Source organism: Nannospalax galili, unplaced genomic scaffold, assembly GCF_000622305.1.
Source record: "Nannospalax galili isolate Female #2095 unplaced genomic scaffold, S.galili_v1.0 scaffold684, whole genome shotgun sequence".
Classification (NCBI taxonomy): Eukaryota; Metazoa; Chordata; class Mammalia; order Rodentia; family Spalacidae; genus Nannospalax; species Nannospalax galili.
In genome coordinates, this window is record NW_008351729.1 from 255,779 (window position 1) to 275,372 (window position 19,594).

The window sequence follows — 19,594 nt, forward strand, 5'->3', positions numbered from 1 at the left end:
CAGGGCTGGAGGCTGGCGGTGTGGCTGGGGGGCGGGGTGGGCAGGAGGTATCAGAATCGGGGAACCCCGGACCTCCCGGAGCGGGAGAAGCTGGGGTCTGGTGGGGGGGTGGCTTGGAGAGTGAGTGGGGGAGGCGGGGTGCGCCGCTGGGCTGGGCACCCAGTTGGTATCAGGACGGCGCTTTGCTGGATCGCCCGCGGAGGGGGAGGGAGAGTGGCCGGGAATCCGGGAAGTGGAGTTTTCTGGCCGGGATCGACGGGGAAGGGCGGGTTACCGGAGCTAACCCCTCGGTTGCAAGTCCTGGCCTTTCGGGGCGGGAGGGTGGGCGGTACCGGTAGAAGGGGAGTAGCATCCTGCGCTGGCTCGGGCGCGGTGGGCGCTGGAGCCGGGATGGAGGGTGGCCGCTGGGACGGCTGCAGAGGACGTGCGTTTCCAGGGTGGTGTGCTGGCGGGGGGGGTTGTCTGGCCTCTGAGTCTGTTTTTTGGACGACTGGCCATCTGTTGGTTTTCACCTGGCCCCGGGCTCCCTGGAAGAGGGTAAGATGCGGGCTGCTGGAGAGGCAGCCGGGGGAAAGGCCCCTGTAGCGGTGATGAGGCGAAACGTAACTAGAAAAAGTACGCTGGGTGCTCTCCCCTCCCTCCCTCGCCAGCTCCACGTCATTAATATGCAGAATCCCCCACAGACCACCCTATTCAGATCAAAACAGTTTCCCAGCCAGAAGAAAATGTCCAGACATCGAGGGGGTAATTGCCATACTGGTTAAACGAAACCAGCAGATGGAGAAAAGGGGGAAATTTGGGGATGGGTCAAGGATGAGATCCTGGAAAAGGAGTGGGACAAATCTAGGCTGCCCCCAGTGCCAGGAAAAAATGTGTGTGTGTGTGTGTGTGTGTGTGTGTGTGTGTGTGTGTGTGTCTCCTGGGTCTGGCTTCTTGATTTGTATAGATAACAGGCTTCCACCAAGGCAGCAGTGTGGGCTGCACCCTAAATAGCAGTTGACTGTAGAAAGACATTTTGCATGCGCAGATCCAGTCCTGGGGAATGGGACTGGACCCACATGGTTGCCTCTCCAGGCTGCAAAGGTCTCCAGTGGCCCTCCCTGTTGGTAGGAAAGGGATTTATGGAGGTGGCCACTTGCAACCAAGCTCCAAGCTTGCTTAGCTAACAGAGGACTCTGCCCAGTGAGGTTGGAGAAGGAGGGGTGTTGTGGAGCCCGTTTATTTAAAGTCTGACTTAGTAAATGGTCTCTTGCAGACTGTGAGCCATGGGAAGGAGCAAAACGCAGAGGCCATGGCACCTTTAGCTTTTTTGTGCAGGGAGCAATTCAGGCTGTTTGTCTGGCAGGGAGGGATGAAGTGGAGAGACTGAAAGGGTTGTCTGTTTGACCCGCTGACCATATTCTAAGTAGGTCTATTGCTTGTTGGTAAACTCACTGGCCTTGTGGGGACAAACATGTTCATTCCTGGTATGTCAGACCAGAGGCCTTCTGAATGGAGGAGGGGTGTAAAGTGGTGACAGTTTTACTTACTAGCTAGCACTTACCCTCAACTACAGCTGATAGGTAACATTTGAGTAAGTGCTCTGTGGACCTATTGAGTAAGGATTTCAAATTGTTCTAGACATTTGTTTGTAAGTGCTGGACACTTCTCAATTCTTTAATCCCTAATGTTTACTGGAAGTGCTTGTGGTTCGCCTGGTCCCCTACCTAGTCCTTGGCGGGTGTTGCTAAGGTGGTCCGTTTCAAACGCAGAGAGGTGATTCCAGGGAGCTTTGGAATGAGGGACCCCGGCCACCGTTGCGTAAGGCCTGACTTCTAAGGCATATTTAATGTAACTGTTGGCTTGTGGGTGCAGAGTCCACTCAGCACTTGTATAGTTGACACCAAGGTCAAGCTGTGCTGATCCAGATAGCCTGACTCCTTCCTGTGTTGCTCTGGCCGGTAGAACCCTCAGAAGTCTGTGTCGAGGCCTAGGTAGTTCAACGAGGCCTCTGCTAGATTTTTCACAGTTTGAGTAAGTTTGACAGGAAGATTAGTATCCTATTTCTTGCCTTCCTGGCTCTTACTAGTTCCTCTAATTATAACATTAGCTCTCAGGTTGATGAATGCTGAAAGTGATGATGGCTGTCTTTTTCCTTGGACACTTTTCAGGATGGTGTGTTGCTTTTTAGCCATCCCCTTGAAGGAGAGAGAGACACCCACTAAAAAAAATAGGCTTTACTTTTTTAGAACAGATTTAGGTTCACAATAAAAGTGAGCATCAAGTACAGGTTTCCCCACCTACTCCTTATACTGTGTGTAGGCACAGCCTCCTCCACCACAGCCTCGTACCCCACAGTGCTGCGTTTGTTAGTTGGTGCTCTGTGCTTGTAGCCTTCTGTGGGTTTGGACTCATGTGTAAGGACATGTTACCTGCTATCGTAGTGTCATGAAGAATAATAATGCTCTGCTTCCCTACAGTCTTCTCTCCACTACACCTAGAACTATTGTACTCTTTCTCCCCTTGGATTTCCCTTGCCCAGAAGAATGTCAGAGTTGGGTGTGGAGACGCTGGCAGCCTTCTGTGCCTGAAAGGATCCTCTGTGCTTTGGTTTTTTTTTTTTTTTTTTTTTTTTTTTTTTTTTTTTTTTTGGCATGTGTAGGTGTGTGTGATGTGCATGTATGCCTGCTGTGTTTGCAGGTTCACATGTGTATGTGGAGGCTAAGAGGTGGCCTTCCTGTGCCTGGGTAGCTCTCATTTGAACAGGAGCCTGCAGACAAGGCTAGTCTATCTAGCCAGCCAGCTTGCTCAGGCATCCTGTCTCCTCCTGAGGGCTGCCAGGCCCACTGGCATCTCTGGCATTTACGTGGGTTCTGGGGATCTGAACTCTAGTCCTCATGATTGCGCAGCAAGTGCTCTGCCCTCTGAGCCATCTCCCCAGACTTTCAGAGCTTATTTTTGTTTGTTGATTGTTGCTTGGATGTAACCATTTCTCCCTTAGGAAGGACATCTTAGTTGCTTTCAAGTTCTGGCAGTTGTGAACAGAGCCACCATAAACATTAACATGCATTTGTCTAGACAAATGATTTCAGCCCATTTGTGTAAATACTCAGGAGTAGGGCTGCTGGATTATGCTGTAAACATGTGTTTACTTTTGTAAGAAATTGCTAAGCTGGGTTCCAAAGTGGCTGGAATGTTTTTTTCATTCCTACCAGCAGTGAGTGAGAAATCCTTGGTGCTGTCATCCGCACTCGCCACATCCTCCTGGCATCCTCCCCGCATCCTGTGTTCTGGATTCTGATCTTCTCACAGGTGTGCTGTGAGCACCAAGGTTAGACTCCTTTTCCCCAGCTGAGTTTAAGGTAAATGGAAGCTCTACCCAGTGGTCTCTCCTCTCGGGGTAGAAGAGCTCATTTCCAACTTGTTTCCAATTTCAGGAAGGGCTTGTCCATGAGTCCTTAGCGGCTGTGTAGCAAAGGTAGACGTCATCTGTTCGGGAGACTCAGCTGTAACAAGCCTCTTCTCTAGGTCCGTGCTGCTTGGGGATGGTCAGAGTGCGCTTCAGCGCCTTTTATCTGGGCCTTAGCAGAGGATAGCGTGTTTTGAGTGATTATCCAATTTTACCCATTAAGTCAGCTGTGGAGGCAGGCTACCGATTATAGATCACAATTTCTTTTTTTGGAGCGGGGAAATAAACAGAAACCAAATGCTTAGTCACCCCTTTGAATAGTGTTTATGTGTTAGACCAGATCAGTCTGGCGAATCCTTTGAGAATGTGGTTGGGGATAGTCTGACTCAGTGCCTGAGGGTGGTCCAGGTGTGGATGGTCCTTGAACAGGTGACAGGGTTCCTTCATGGGCAGTCACTGGGGGATTATCAACTTCCTAGTCTGCTGCAGGTGTTGCGGTGTGTGCGCACCTTTCTAGACTTAGACCTTCAGTGTTGTTAGTTTTGAAATAAAGGCCTCTAATAAATCAGTAGTATTTGTCTTTTTTCTGGTTATAAAATGAACCCTACCTTGTTCAGGGCAGTTCAGAAAAACAGAAGTGGTCGCAGAAAGCCATGTTGTTTGGGCGTGTTTGGAAAACTTTGCTGCTGTATGCATCAACGGCGCAGTGGTTTTCTTAGCCCCATACAAGACATCCTGTAGTTAGCTGTGTACATCTGGGAGTTTTTGCTGTGGCGGTCTCAGCTGCAGTTTTCCATTTGTAAAACTTCATTTTGGTAGACCAATCAGTGTTGCCCATGGAAAGAGGCGGGTGTCTTTTTTCCTCTCTATAGAAAATGTTTCTTGGATTCTTCTGGAAATATCTAACTTCTGACAAAACTTTGAGGAAAATACAAGCTCACAGTGAGGAGTAATTGTACATAAGTCTTTTTAAAAAAATTTATGTGTACGAGTGTATTGCCTGCATGTGTGTAAGTGCACTGGTGTCTTGCAGTGCCCATGGAGGTCAGAAGAGGGTGTCAGATACCCTGGAACTGGAGTTAGCCCCAGGTGGGTGTGGGGATCCCAACCCTGGTCCTCTGGAAGGGCAGCCAGTGTTCTTAACTGCAGGGCTGTCTCTCCAGCCCCATAAGTCTTAAAGAGGTTATTTTCATGTATTTCTTCTGCATTTAAGGTTTTTTTTTTTTGTCTTTTTGAGACTCACTATGTAGACCAGGCTGGCCTTGAACTCAGAGATCCGCCTGTCTCTGCCTCCCAAGTGCTGGGTTTAAAGCCGTGCACCACCACGGCTTTAAGGTTTTTTTTTTTTTTTTTTTTTTTAAATTTGTGAAAGCCTTCTGTGTGTTCGTATAGTCTTTTTGGATTTAATTTACCCAGAGCAAACACAATGCCCCAAACCTTACAGAGGCCATCAGAGCCTTGTACTATGCTCTCATTATGTGGACTAGTTAGAGAATGTACAGTATCCAGATCACGATGGCTGGTGTTCAGGTAGACACTCTGGTCTCAAGCCAGCGCCAAAGCTGTCATTGCTCCTTAAACGTTTTCTCCCGCTCTCCATGGCTCTCTGGATCCAGGTCAACTCTCTGTTGGTTCCAGGGCTGTGTGACTGACCCTGCTGGTTTATCAACCACCCCGCTCTCTGTCTGCTGGCCTGTGTGCATTCCCTGAATGATCGGCTCCCCAAAGCCCCTGTTGTGGAGACCTTCAGTGCTCTTCGTTACTCCCCACCCTCTCCAATGTGAGTTCTAGTAGACTCTGCTGCCTCTCCACCCAGTGTGCCCTGCGTCCTTAGTCATGCATTGGGCAGTCACAGAACTCATGTATCACTTACCCTTTACTCTGATCTTGCTCAAGAAATGTGGGAATTTCTTTGAGGACAGACTTTGCCTCCTTCATACATGTTACTTAGTAGCTGGTATTTGGGAGGCACATGGAGGGTTTTGATGGCTTGGCCAACCTGTGGTTGTTGCTTTTCTGGGCTGATGGTACTATCACCACACTTTATGTTCATAGGGCCACTTTTTTGCCATCACAGCAAGCCCCACCCATCATCATGGTTGGCCAAATGGAATTGGGGGCGGGGGATGAGTGGATACACTGTATACCATGGGGATGCAGCCACTAAGCCCCAGCCCTGGGTAAGGTAGGCTACCTTGTAGCGCATACCTGGATGTTGCTGTGACATTTCATCCACAAGGGGACAGAATGTCATCAGTTTGAGTCTGAGCCAGTCTGTTAGTGCTGGTGTTCGCATTGAGTACTGGTTCATTCTTTGTGGTTGTGATGATGACATCCAGGTGGTACCCATAGCTTCTTTAATATAGAAACATCCTCCACTGCCTGTGGGCAACAGGGGGGCTGTGTCTGCATAGATGCAGGAGACATGTGATGGAGGATGGGTAGAAGGGGATGAGGAGACTTGAGTCCTGGAGCTGCCCACCTCAGTCACGACTCACAGAGTGGAGGTGGGGAAGTTGGTACAGTCTGTCCGTGCCTTCTGCGTGGTTTTCTTCCCCTGAGGTGATGCTTGCAGAGATAATGGCGTTTACACCTGGAAATGCTGATCCTTGTGTTCAAGATGCTGAAGGCTGAGTGGAGAGCAACAATCATCTCTCCCCGTCATATTTTTCCCCCAGTGGTCACAATGCCAGTTGCTTTTAGGTATATTGAGTTATTGTCAAAGCTTGCAGGGTTAAAGCTTACAGGTCCAGCCTGTTCCTGCTTGACTGGTGGTGACAGTGTTTCTGACAGGAACGAATCCTCTGGAAAACATCTGAGGTCATCAGGATCTTGGAGTGCTGTTACTTGCAGGTCAAATTTTCATATTTTTTATTGCTGGCAAATTCACAGTGTGCCATCTTTCCCCACCCCCATTTCCGTGAACTGCAAACACCACTTCACCGTCTCTCTCAGGGGTAAGAGTAGGTATAAAGTGGCAAGACGGTCCTCAGTGTGACTGGTGGGTATTCAGAGTTCATGTACCGCTAGATCCAGTATGAAGTGCATTTTATTTTGTTTAAAAATTTTATTAGTGTATAGTCCTTGTATAAAGACATTTATATCAAGTATGTCACGTGCTCTGACTGTGTTTGCCCCTCTATCACCCTCCCCTATGCGGGGTGTGCTCAGTTATTGAAATTCATGACTCATTTGTTTGATGGTGGAAAATTTTCTATGACCCCCTCATACCTCGGCCTTCTCTGAAGGGCGCAAGATGGCAGGCAGTAAATACAAGCCTTAAAGAGACAGGAGTCAGCCTTCAGTGCCTATACACCTGCCTGCCTGAGTGCCAGATAATAGAAATACCCTAAGGAAATGTGGGGGCTCCTCCTGGACCCAGCCAGGACCACACCTGACTTCTGGCCCTGGCTGGGGACTGCAGGCAATTGGATGCAGAGGGAATCCCTACTTTCTCTCCAGCCCTGAGGACCTGATCCCCAGCACACCAGTGCAAACAAGAAAGGAAGTCAGGGCAGACCAGGGGCTCTGAATCTGGTGCTTCTACCTTTGGCCTTCCAAAACAAAGTTTGTTTCTCTACATGGCCTCCTTTAAGGAAAACAAGGTGCTATGGGCCTTCAGTTTAATTAGCTTGTAGTTTATTTTGACAGGCTGAGGTGATGAGAGCACTTGCTCAGTTTATCTGTGTGGGGTAGCAGAGAGGCTTGTGTTTGTTTTTAATTTTCATTTTTATATGGTGATGATTGAAAAGAAATGCCATTGATGTTTAAGTTTCACAATTTGTATCTGTCAGCATAGCAGAAACTACCCACGTGGTTTTTTTCCCTTCTATTCCTGTTAAACCCTGAGGCCCACCTTCCTTTCAAAGACTTGTTGGAGGGACCAAACTACCCAAGTTTTTAATCCAAAACTCTGAGAAAGCCAAAGACATCTTCAGGTAAAATTAATTAGAGGCTTTTCTGGGCAGGTTTGAATTCCAGCTCGTTAAAAACGCGGTGCTGATGGATGGGCTAATCTCCCACACATCTGTTCCAGATCAATCCAGCCTCCTCAGGGGTCAGGTGTGCTTCCAGCATGATTTGCCTAGTACCCACTGGGCTGTCTCCAGGCCCTGGGGATCAAACGAGGCCACGCCCATTGGGAGGGTGGAGTAGGGGCGTTCAGGTTGGCAGAGGCTGTCAATTCAAAAGGGGCTTTGGAAGAAGAGGAATTGGAAGAAATGGATTTGGGGCAAGCCTGGGGCAAGCCAGAGGAAGCCCTTAGAATCCATTTGCCTGCATGAAACACTCCACGTGTTGCTCTCTTTTAAAAAATATTTTACTATTTTTATTTTATGTGTATGAGTGTATTGCTTGCATGTATATAAGTTCACCTGTGTTGTGCAATGCCCACGGAGGTCAGAAGAAAGTGTTGGATTCCGCTGGAACTGGAATTAAAAACAGTTGTTGGCTGCCACATGGGTGCTGGGTACCAAACCCTGGTCCTCTGCAAGAGTAGCCAGTTCTCTGAACCTGGAGCCATCCATCGCTCCAGCCCCTACGTGTTGCCCTCCTAAGGGAGTGGCGTGAATCTTTTGTGGCATTGACCTTCAAAGATTGAATTAGAAAGGCTGAAAGATGGATTGAGCGTGAAGTAATGGGTGTTCATCGTAGAAATAGCGCCTCAGTCTATGAAGTTTTCTTGTTCGTGATCTTTTTCTCTTCAGTTATCCCGACACATCAAATCAAAGGATAACTTTAATCCTGAGAATCATTTTGTGTCGAAGGAGGGTTATGTTACTTTGATGGGCCTACACGTGTCCAGAGTCAAACATTGGCTAAGCCAAAACATGATTTTTGCTTCACGTAATAGCTGCAGAGGACAGATGTCTTTTTGAGACAAGGTCCCCCTGTAGCCCCAGTTGGCCTGGAACACAACTATGTTGACCAGGCTGGCCTCCATCTTACAGAGTTCTGCCTGCCTCTGCCTCCTGGGTGCTGGGATCAAAGGCATGTACTACCACACCCAGCAAGACTTTAAAGTGTTTTGATCTCTCGCTTCAACTTAAGTTTGCTGTTTCTGTCCTGCTTTCGTCCTCTGTCTTGAAACAAACATACCCCACCCCTGAGCTCAGCACCTGATGCCCTAGTTTGTGCTGAACATAAGCACCTGAGGATAGAAGAAACTTCAGTGTCGCCCACATGACTTTTTAAAAAGTGAAATGTGTTATAAGTGTTTAGTTTTCTTCACAACATTTTGAATAAACCGTCACTTGAAAGGTGAAGATCTGCAGGCTTGCAGATTCCTGCATTTCCCACTTCCAAGTCTTTTTAAATTGATTTTTATTTTACATCAGTATTTTGCCCACATGTATGTAAGTGCACCACTTGTGTACAGTGCCTCAGGAGGCCAGGAGAGGGCACTGGATCCCGAGGAGCTGGAGTTCCAGGTGGTTGTAGGTTACCATGTGGGTACTGGGAACCACTCTGGTCCTCTTCCTGAGCCCTCTCTCCAGACTTTTCCAAGTCTTTCTGTGTCCCTGAGATAACAGCTTATGTGTATGTGGTGTTCACTCTGGGACAGGTTTGCACACATCTTCTCATTTAATATCTTTTTAAAAAAATATTATTTTTGTTTGATGTATATGAGTGTATTGCCTGCATGTATGTGAGTGCACCCGTGTCGTGCAGTGCCCTCAGAGGACAGAACAGGGCTTTGTATTTCCCTGAAACTGGAGTTAAGGATGGTTCGTAGCCATGTGGGTGTTGGGAATCAAACCCGGGTCCTCTGCAAGAGCAGTCAGTGCTCTTAACTGCTGAGCCATCTCTCCAGCCCCTCATTTAAAATCTTAGTAAATAAATATTATTTATTGTGTGTGTACCATATGCATGCATGTGTTCTGTGGCTGACAACTCAGTCGGTTCTGTCCTTTACCCTGTATGTCTTGGGGGTGGACTTCAGGTCATCAACCTTGGCAGCAAGCACTTTGACCCCCTGAGCCATCTCACCCTTTCTGTAATTTGTACATGTCATTGTCTTTCATATCATTGCTGCGAATCTGCACACGTAGGTGCACAGAGCTTTCATGATTTGGGGTGCCGTGTTATGCGGATGGGGCTGGCATTTGAACAGACTTAGAGGGCAAGGTAACAACTTGTAGGTGGCACATGAATTTAGAGACAGTTGTCTTTGGTTGGCAGCATTTCCTCTTGGTTTCCACTCTGATCTCTTTGTTCACTGGTGTAGTCAGGGCTGCCCCGGGCACAGCCCATTCTCCAGGGTGCTGGGGTCGGGGAGTGTTGCCAGGGCCACAGACTGAAAAGCAGCCGCGGTAGAGAGGATGTCTGCGGTATCTGGGGCATGTTCCTCTGCCCTTCCTGACTCCTGCCCTCCAGCATCCAGCTGTGGTTATACCACTCCTGGACCGTGCCCTACTTACCCCAGTGCCTTGCCATCCCCTATCATAGCATAGCTACCCGGATGTCATCTGCTCCCATCCCAGGCTGGAATTGGATTCTAGCTCAGTGCTTATGTTACAGCCTCTACTTAAAAATAGCCCGATTAGCATGGTGCCAGATTTATTACTTTTATTTTTAAAATATTTATTTTTATTTTATGTGTACGTATTGCCTGCATGTACGGAAGTGCACCCATGTAGCGCAATGCCCGAGGAGGACAGAAGAGGCTGTCGGATCCCCTGGAACTGGAGTTATGGACAGTTGTTAGCTGCCATATGGGTGCTGAGATTCGAACCCAGGTCTTCTGCAAGAACAACCAGTGTTCTTAACCACTGAGCCATCTCTCCAGCCCCAAGATTTTTTTTTAAACAAATGTATTAAGTGCCTGCTCTGTGTCAGGAAATGTGATCATAGATAACACAAAGAGAGATTTCGGGGGATGTTGGTGGTGGGCCTGGCTTCAGTTGGGAGTAGACCTTTAGTTAGAGGGCTTAATTTGCAGAGGGGGCTTTTCATCCAAGACCTGAAAGAGAAACTAAAATGTACCCGGGGATGAAGAATGGGTGGTGTCTGGGGGTGTTCTCCTCATACTCGGTCAGAACCCAAGTGTGTAGAGAGGAATGGACCTGGGGAGGAGATGAGTATATTCTGGTGGACTCTGCTCCTGGCTCCTGACGCAGGTGGGGAGGGAGAGGGCAGGTGAGTGAACGCAGGCTCACTCCACCTTTTAGAAACCCAGCACACGTCAGTTTTCTACTGGAAGATGGGCATCTTGTCACAATAAGATGGCCTGTTTTTTTTCTGTGGTGGCACAGGCTGAGTATTGTCACCTTACAAGTGCTGGGTACAGTTCTCAACATACAGTGGGCTTTGCCACCTCAAAGATAGGAGTACACAGTGGGACAGAGATTTGGTCACAAGTGGTCTGACTAGACCTCGCTTGGTGACCTGCTCATGAAGACATGCGGTTTTGGAATATCAGTTTTGTTTTCCTACGGCCTTAACGCAGTACCTATTCAATATAGTTTGTGGGCAGTTTTTTGGGGCAGTGTGAATGTTAATGCTTTGCAAAATTTGGAATGGGATGTAACATGGTTATTGTGAAGTATACAAACTTCCTATAGGTTGATTTTTAAAAAACAAAAACCACTTGTGTAGCCAGTGCTTTGCTCAGGGTGTAGGTGCTCAGCACGGAGCACTGACATCTTCCTGTGCTCTGTTCCATCGGGATCCCCCAGAAGTCTCCCTTTCTGACTTCTCTCTGTGTAGATTTGTTTTATGTCCAGACTTCATATTGTTGTAATTACAGAGTATTTTGTGCATCTGGCTTCTTTGATTCATCCTAGTTTATTTAATAGTGCTGAGCACTATCCATGCTGGGTATAGGACTGGGTCTCTTTGCTGTGACTAGTTTACTGCGTGTGCCTTTGTCAAGTTTTCTCGTTGAGTTTCTGCTGCCTGTGTCCTGGTTGGACCGATGGCCTGATGGCCCGGGGTCTACATGGCCCATTCTCTTCCCTCAATGAGAGTTATTCTTGTAGAAAGTCACATTAGAGACCCAAGTCCTCAGCCCATCACACCTGCTGTGGTTGGCCAGAGTACATTTTGTAGTAATCCTGCTCTGGCTAATCTTCCGAGGTGACAGCAGAAAATAATCTCTTGAAAGCTGAGGAGGCTGAGCCACCCCAAAATGTCGAGACCTCGGGTTGGGAGCACCCCCGCCCAGTTTCTTAAGGCGCATGCCTCTCTGGCACCAGATGGGAACTTGGCCAGTGTGAGAGTCTGAGCCAGGCTTGATTTGCCTATGGGACAGTGCAAAAATATTAGCAAGGAAGCGAGCCCACTTCCTGAAAGATGCCCCCTCCCCACGCCCAGCTTGCAAAGCTTTGTATTCTTTCTGGGAAACAAAGTCATACCTTTCCCCACTTTCTGACTGTAGCACTATGGAAAGATAGAGTCCCAGCCAGCTTTTCTGCTATGTGAACTTTGATCCTGTTGGGGAGGGTAGGCAGCCAAAAGGTGGACTTTGATGGGTGCCTCCCCAGTGTGACTTCTATTCTGCTGGTTTGAAGAACAGAAACCCTGTGCTGGATAGCTTTAGTGTCAACTTGACACACCTGGGTTGAGGGAGCCTCAGTTGGGGAATTGCCTCTATTGGACTGGACTGTGGCCATGTCTGAGGGGCATCTTCTTGATGAGTGATGTGGGAGGGCCCAGCCCACTGTGGGTGGTGCCACCCTGGGCAGGTGGGCCTGTGTTGCATAAGAAAGCAGGCTGAGCAGGGGCCAGGGGAGGAAGTCAGTAAGAAGAATTCCTCCATGGCCTGTGCTCCCGCCCCTGCTTCTGGGTTCCTGCCCTGAGTTCCTACCTTGGGCTCTCTAATGAACTGTAACCCAGGAGATATAAGCTAAATAAACCCTTTCCTCCCCAAGTTGGTAGTGGTCAGAGTGTTTTGTCACAGTAATAATGAACAAACTAGGACAAACCCAAACACAAATTTTTGCAATGGTGCAGGCAGGGTATGGGGCTTGAGGTGGCCCTGCCAACTCGGACAAGGACAGACAGCTTGCGCATGAGCCAGTGCCCGAGCCCAGTGCAGGTCTGTGGTAGGCAGAGGGTTGCTGTTCACAGGTGATATCACATAGGCCCCCTTTTTCTTTCTTTCACCTAAATCTTATAGCAGAAGGATGGGTCACCTGGGGACTTTGGAAGGTTGAGGAGTGTGCTTTTCATTGGGATACACATTTGAATTTTGGGGCCCAGTGTGAAGGCCTCAGGGATGGTGATGTTTGAGTCAAGGCATTAGCTTTCATTGTCTATAAAGAAGTCAGAGTAAGCCATCACCAACCCAGGAGTGCCCTTAGCTCGCTCTTGGCTATCCACCAGGGATGTGGTGCTATATAGCAAGGGCTTTGGAGCCTTTTGGTTTCTGTCTTCCCCCTCCTAGTCCACTTGATGAACTCCCAGACCTTCCTGATGAACTTGTCAGGTGAGGGAGATGAGCACTAGTGACAGCAGTCTCTCACTTGCTTGGCTCTACTTGGCTCTGAGCTTGGTAGTGCCAGGTCACTGATTCCTTTGGAGTGCTAGGAAAAGCGAAATGAAATTCACTTGTCAGCCCACAGTGGAGTCTCTGCTTCCTGTGAGTACAGCGTCTTTTCTCCAGGCCCCAAAGTCCTCTGCTTCCACAGTTCCTGATATTGCGTGTTGTCAGCAGCAACTTTACTAGGTCATTTCTAGAAGGAAGCTCTCCTTTCCTGGTTTTCTACCCTATGGTTCTTTAGGGGACAGCCTGGTATAATAGGAAGAGACTTGAAAATCAGCGTTGCAGATAAAATAGGCCGCATGGCCTTATTTATGTTAAAAAAACCCTCCAATTAAAAAAAGATTTATGTATATGAGTGTTTGCCTATATGTATGCATGTATATCACATGCATGCAGTGTCCTCAGGGGTCAGAAGAGGGCATTGGATCCCTGGGAGTTTCAGAAGGTTGTGAGTCGCCTGGTGGGCACGGGGAACTGAACCTCGGTCCTCTGCAAAAGCAGCCAGTGCTTTTAACCACTGAACCATCTCTCCAGCCCTGAACCCTGTTTTTTTATTTTTCAATTTGTATTTTTAATTGAATTTTTATGCATTTCATATAATACATTTAATCATATTTCGACCTTCTCCCCTATTTGAGCCCCCCCCATAGCCTGCCCACTGGATTTCATGCATTCTGTCATATGTTAAGGCCTATGGAGTCAAGTTTGTGTCCCCACATGTCCCTCACTGTGAGTTCATTCACTGGAGTCTGTTCAGCCCATCTAGTGTCACTCCCTTAAAGAAGACCAGCTCTCCCTCACCCAGCAATGATTAGCTATGAATAGTTCCTTGGCTAAGGTTGGGGCCTCCTAGCCATTTTCGCCAGATTTATGCTGGGTTTTTAATCTGAGTTTGCGTAGGTCTTGTGCATGCTGTTACCATTGCTGTAAGTTCATATGAGTAAGTTTGCAGCCACCTGGAAAGCTGTTTTCTTTTAAGTATATATGGACCTCAGATGTTGCATGGAACATGCAGAAACCAAAACATGGTTTGCTGTCTTTGGACTTTGGTTTAACTAGGCATCTGGTACTTGTCGGGAGTCCTGAACCCAGAAGGTGTTGCCTGTTCTCAGTTACATGCTTTCTTCTGGTTCAGGGGCAGCTCTGTGGCCCGTGACCCTACGTGGGTCATGATATCTCAGCTCCCTGGATTTGTGGGTAAATGATGTCAGTTCTGAAAGCCCTCAGGACAAGTTCCAGTGATTATGAATTTGCTTGCTTCTTGCAAATTCATTAGTTACTTTTCTGTTGCTGTGATAAAATACCATGGCCACGGCAACTTGCTGAAGTTTATTTTGGCTTATGGTTCCAGAGGGATAATGCTGGGGAGGCGTGGCAGCGAGTGGATGGTAACAACAGGAACCGGAAACCAAGAATCTGCATCTTCAAATACAGGTAGAAGGAGTGAAATGGAATGGGGTGAGGCTGTGAACCTCCAAGGTCCACCCCCAGTGACCCACTTCCTCTAACAGGGCTGAAGAGTCCTTCTAAAGAGTCCATGACCTCCCCAACAGCACCGCCAACTGGGGACAGAGTGTTCAAATACTGGAGCCTTGGGGGGGCGGGGGGGCATCTCTCATTTGAACCACCATGCCTACTTTCTGTCTCTTCTGGACCTGGACCCTGTTGCTGACTTTGAGGCTGTAATGCTACGCTCCCCCACTGGGCTCTTCAGACTTCGCCTTTCCTGCCCGTCCACCACCTGCCTCCTCTTCCTCCATCTTTGCAGGAGTCATCAAGAATCTCTCCATTGCTACATGCCACCCCAGGCTTCCTTTTCCCTTCCCACCTGAGCCTGTGACAAGCACAGGGACAGTAGGCCTCTTAACCTCTCACCATTTGGGAACATCTTGAGGACGTTTCCTTAGGACCTGACTTTTCTCCATGCACTGAAGTTTGCACATTCGGAGTTTGCGTCTAGACCTTTTTCCAAGAGAATGCCTCAGGAAGGGCAGACATCACATCTGCCTGCTGCTTCTGCCTTTGCAGCTCTGCACACTTGGGAGGATTTCGGGGCTCTGATGGCCTCGAGTCTGAGACTCCTGCCATAGGCTGTAGAGTGATTGATGCAGCCAGTGTGTCCCCCAGTTTGTTGGCCCCCCGAAGCTGGGACGGTGCTACTGCAGCCTTCGCAGATCCGGAGCACGGAGGTGCAGAAATGCACATTTTGCCAGCATTGTTCAGCTGGTGGAGGTGGGACCAGGGTTTGGCAGCCTGGCTATGGAGCCTCTGTTCTTAGCCACACCCTGTGTTTCTGACCACTTGTCACTGTAAGGGCGTGTGAGATTTCTAGGCAGTCAGAGTATAAAGCAGAAGGCTTTGTTTCATATTTTGAAAATTAAGCCAAGTGCTTACCCCATTAGTCGGGCAGTTGCTCTCATTTTTAGGTAGTAAATTCTCAGAAAAATCTTCCTTAGGACAATCCTTGTTTCTTGAACACGCTTGTGTCTTGTGCCTTCCTGTTTGACTTTTATGGATGATGAAATGCCAAACTGTTTCTTTAACTGGACAGTTTTCGGACACCTAAGGAGTGTCAACTGTAAGCTTGAGATACCCTTTTTGGGAGTAGGGTATGTAACAGCTGGGTACCCCAACCCATCCAAAGCCCAGGAGCTTCATGACCATGGTGAAGAGGCTGCCAGACTTTGAGAGAAACAGGCAGAAACACAGTGACCACCACTGGTAAAGAAGGATGGTGAGCTCAGCTCACCATTCAGGATTCACAGGGGAAGTGGGAAGAGGGAAGCATGTGACCCTGGGAACTGGCCATTCCAGGAGGAGTGACTGGGAGGTGAGCACTGCCAAGGCAGCTCTGGACTCACGGGAGCGTCCTACCATTCCACACCTCCTCTGGAGAGTGCAGGGGGCAGCTGGTATTGGTGCTGATGAGCCACGGTCACCCAGAGGAAGCGTGTGTCCACAGTGGGCCTTGAGACAGGGAGCCTGGCCATAGTGAGGGAGAGAACTTCCCTCTGTCTCTTGCCAGGGCCTCCAATGGGGGAGCCCAGTTGTAGGTTGACTGACCTTGGGAACTGACAACCACTACCTACAGAGGTTACAACCCCTACTCACAGCCCAGTAGAAGGCAGTGGAACCCTCTTGGGCCACTTGGATCCATTGGAACTAAAATAGATTGATGTGATTGGCCTAGACAGACATTGAATGATTGAAGATGATGGAGCATTGGGACTTGTAGGCTCTTTCTCCCAGAAAGACACCAGTAAGGGGCATTCGAGGGAGAGGGAACAGCGGGCATGAAGACGGGGCAGCTGACACCAGGGTTTGCCGGAGGGAGCACCCTCTGCAGCCCGGGATGGCAGGCCTGGAGCTAGAGGTCTGTCTAACCCTTTCTCCTCCCGGGGAACCTCATGATGGGAAGCTTCCTCGTGTGTCCACATTGTCCCTTCCAGCTGTGTGCATGTTTCCACAGGGAATGCCTGTGGGAGGCTGTGCACATGGATGACTTACAGGCCACCTGCTTCTGACACACACGAGTTCAACTAGTACTGAGTGACTGAGATGCCCCAGCGACACTGAGGACAGTACACTGCCAGTGACTTGTGTGATTCCTCAAGGCTTCAGCTCTGAGGAGGATACTGATGCGCTGGCAGAGGAGATGCCTTTGGTCGCTCAAAGGGCGAGCGCCTTTGGGGCCGGTGCATGATCCCACTGTCAGAACTGTCCCTATTTTCCCCTGCTATGACATTTTAGTGGTTTAAATGAATTTTGTAGTAAAGTTTTTGTCATGTAACCCCAAAGGTAGAGTGAACTTTAGACCTCCTTAGCTTCCCCAGGGACTAACACATAGTCAGTCTTGCGTTTCACCGACAAACGTCCAGTTTGTACCCCCTCTGATACCATCATACCTTTATGACACCAAAAAAAGGAATAAATAAATCTGTACTCTTTCCCATAGGAAATTGGTGCTGGAAGCAGGTAAGCACAGACCTTCCTGGGTCTCACGTGTTTTGTTTCCCTTCCTGTAACCCTTCACCTCTGTGTGCTGAGGCTGTTGGCCCCGCTTTGACTCTCCTTCCCTTAGAGCTGTTAACAACAGCAAGCTCTCAGACCTTTTACCTGATGGCCCTGGTTACTGCATTCCCCCAGGCTTCTAAGGTATGCTGGTATAGCCCTCAGTAAGGTATGCCAGGTGGCATCACAGCCCCGAGCTCACAGCAGCAGTGTGCCTTCCAGAATGCCCCCTTGTGTATGGAGCAGGAACCTTAGCTTTGGGGCTCCCCTGTAAGGTCTGCTGAAATAGGCATCTTACATGGTCCTCCCTGGAAGTGTCTGACCAAGCAGCGTCTGCCAAATGTCCCGAGAGCACGTGATCTGGGAAGGTGGACCTGCACCTGCAGCTTCCAGAAAGTTTGGCATGGTGTTTGGTGTCAAAGAGAACAAGACAGGAAGCTAGGGGCAGTGTGTGTGGACAGAAGTCCCTGGATCAAGTGGAAAAGAGAGCAGTCCCTAGTTTCTGGCTGACACGTGTAGCATGGTGGTGTCTGCAGACTGGCAGGGTCAGCACACAGGGGAAGTACTGTTAAAGTGACCTGCCAGGGGACATCACTAGTATCAGGACTGGGAAGGCTCAAGGCGGATGATGTGCCCCAGGCCAGTGCCCCTTCTCTGTGAGCCTGCTGAGGACGCTGCACCAGGGGTCTGGTACTTGACCACCTCGGAAGGTGCTGACCAAGGGGATGATTCCAAGTAGCTTCTTTAAAAGTGTTCTGCTGTGTATGGTTTGTGTGCATATGTGTGCTTGCCTTGTGTGGGAGCATGTGTGTCTGGGTACATGGCCGCATGTCTGTGTTGATGTACCAGTCTTTACTTCCTTTCTACCTCATTCTTTGAGACAGGGCTCTGAGTTGACCCCAGGGCTCCCAGATTGGGTTCCTCTGGCTGGCGAGACTCCTGGGGATTTCTTGTCTCTGCTTTTCCAGCGCTGAACTTACAGGTGGCAGCCGTACCTGCCTGCCATCTTCCTGGGTCCTGGGAATCTGAACATCGCTCCACCCCCTACCCCCCAAAATTGCTCTTTTTTGGGGGGGTCTTTTTGAGACACTGTCTTCTTGTAGCTCCAGCTGGCCTGGAACTCATGATGTGGACCAGTCTGGCCTTGAACTCACAGAGATCCACCTGCCTCTGCCTCCTGAGTGCTGGGATTAAAGGTGTGTGCCACCACGCCCAACTCCAAAATTGCTTTTGACCTAGCAATACATTTTGAGAACTGCTAGTCCTTATATTTGTGTATACTTTCCCTTGAGGCTTGACATAATATTGCCCTGTAAAAATATTTACTTAAAAATGGTGTTGGGGATTGAACCTTGCCTGAGCCACGCACCCGGCCTCCAGCCCTCTTACGGTTTAGTTGGATTTTTTGAGTAGGAAAGACATCCCATAGTATTCTTTCCTTTAACACCAACAAGGTCCATACTGTACTTTGTTCTGTACTTTTTCCTTCCATTTAATTATATTTGGATACTTCATGTTGACACATCAATTGCTCTCCATTCCCCTTTTTCATGATTGCATGGTAGTCCACTGCACAGCTGTTTCTGGCTATTGGACATGTACTGTTTCTGGTCTGTGTTCAGAGCTGCAGTAACAGTTAGCATGGTGTGTGTATGGGGGGGTCATTTCCAGCACACTTACACAGGACATGGTTCATTTAATGCTCATGCCAGAATCATGGCCCCCCTCACTGCTATGAGGAGGCAGAGGCACAGAGAGGGATGACTGGAGTAAAGTGACGCCCCTGAGAGCAGCACATGGAGCACGCACTGCTGCAGGGACCAGCGGAGGGAGCTCCAGGATAGGCTGGAACATGCTTGCTGCAGGGGGGTGGCAGGTTCATCCTCCTGTGAGTGGGTAAACCCTTGACAGGCGTGGCTCCCATACCTTCCATGTGTGCTTCGAAGAGCTGTTGCCTGCATGCCCTTGGTGGGGGTTGAGCTTGACCTTGATCAGCAGGACGGGCTGTCAAAGGGCTTGTCAAGCTACGCTTTGCCCAGTCTGGTACACGACAGTGTCTTGGTTCAGTCTTTGTCCTTTTCTCCCGGGGGTGGATAAACATCCCTTCTCATCTTTGTAAGAGTTATTGGTCCCCCACCTCCCTTACCTTCCCCCCACCCCTCTCCCTTCTTATTTACCTTGACAATACTGTGGATTGAACCCAGGACCTCATGCATGCTAGGCGAGTGCTCTACCATATGCCACGTGCCCTGTCACGTGTCTGCCGTCTGTAACTTCCTAGCTCGTGCTGGTCTTCCTTGGTCTTTTGCTCGCTCATTTTTCTAGATTTATTTTTAGTTTTAAATTTTGTGTGTGTGCAAGTACCCTCGAAGGCTGGAAGTATCAAGATTTCCTGGACCTGTAGTTTTAGGTGGTGGTGCGCTGCCTGAAGTGGGTGCTGGGAACTAAACTCTGATCCTCTGCAGAGCCAGATGCGCTCTTCACTCCCGTCACCTCTCCACCTCAGAAAGAGCTCTTCGCTCTTTTTTTTTTAAGCAATTTACTTCGGTCTAGAATTGTTGGAAAAAAAAGAAAATCCTTCCGGCTTGTCCTTTATCTTTTCATTTAACTTTTTTCCTACCAGGAAATTTTTTATGTTTTTAAATAGCTCATGACCTACAGGAACCATTGTTAGAAGAAATTATGGTAAAGGTCCTCATGTACTTTTTGGA

General features: G+C 48.8%; 1 protein-coding gene across 1 annotated transcript in view; it reads left to right on the top strand.

Annotated features, from left to right (window-relative positions):
• The window catches only part of Ccdc6 (coiled-coil domain containing 6), a 112,659-nt gene that overhangs the window by 453 nt on the left and 92,612 nt on the right, over nucleotides 1-19,594 (top strand). The window lies entirely within an intron of this gene.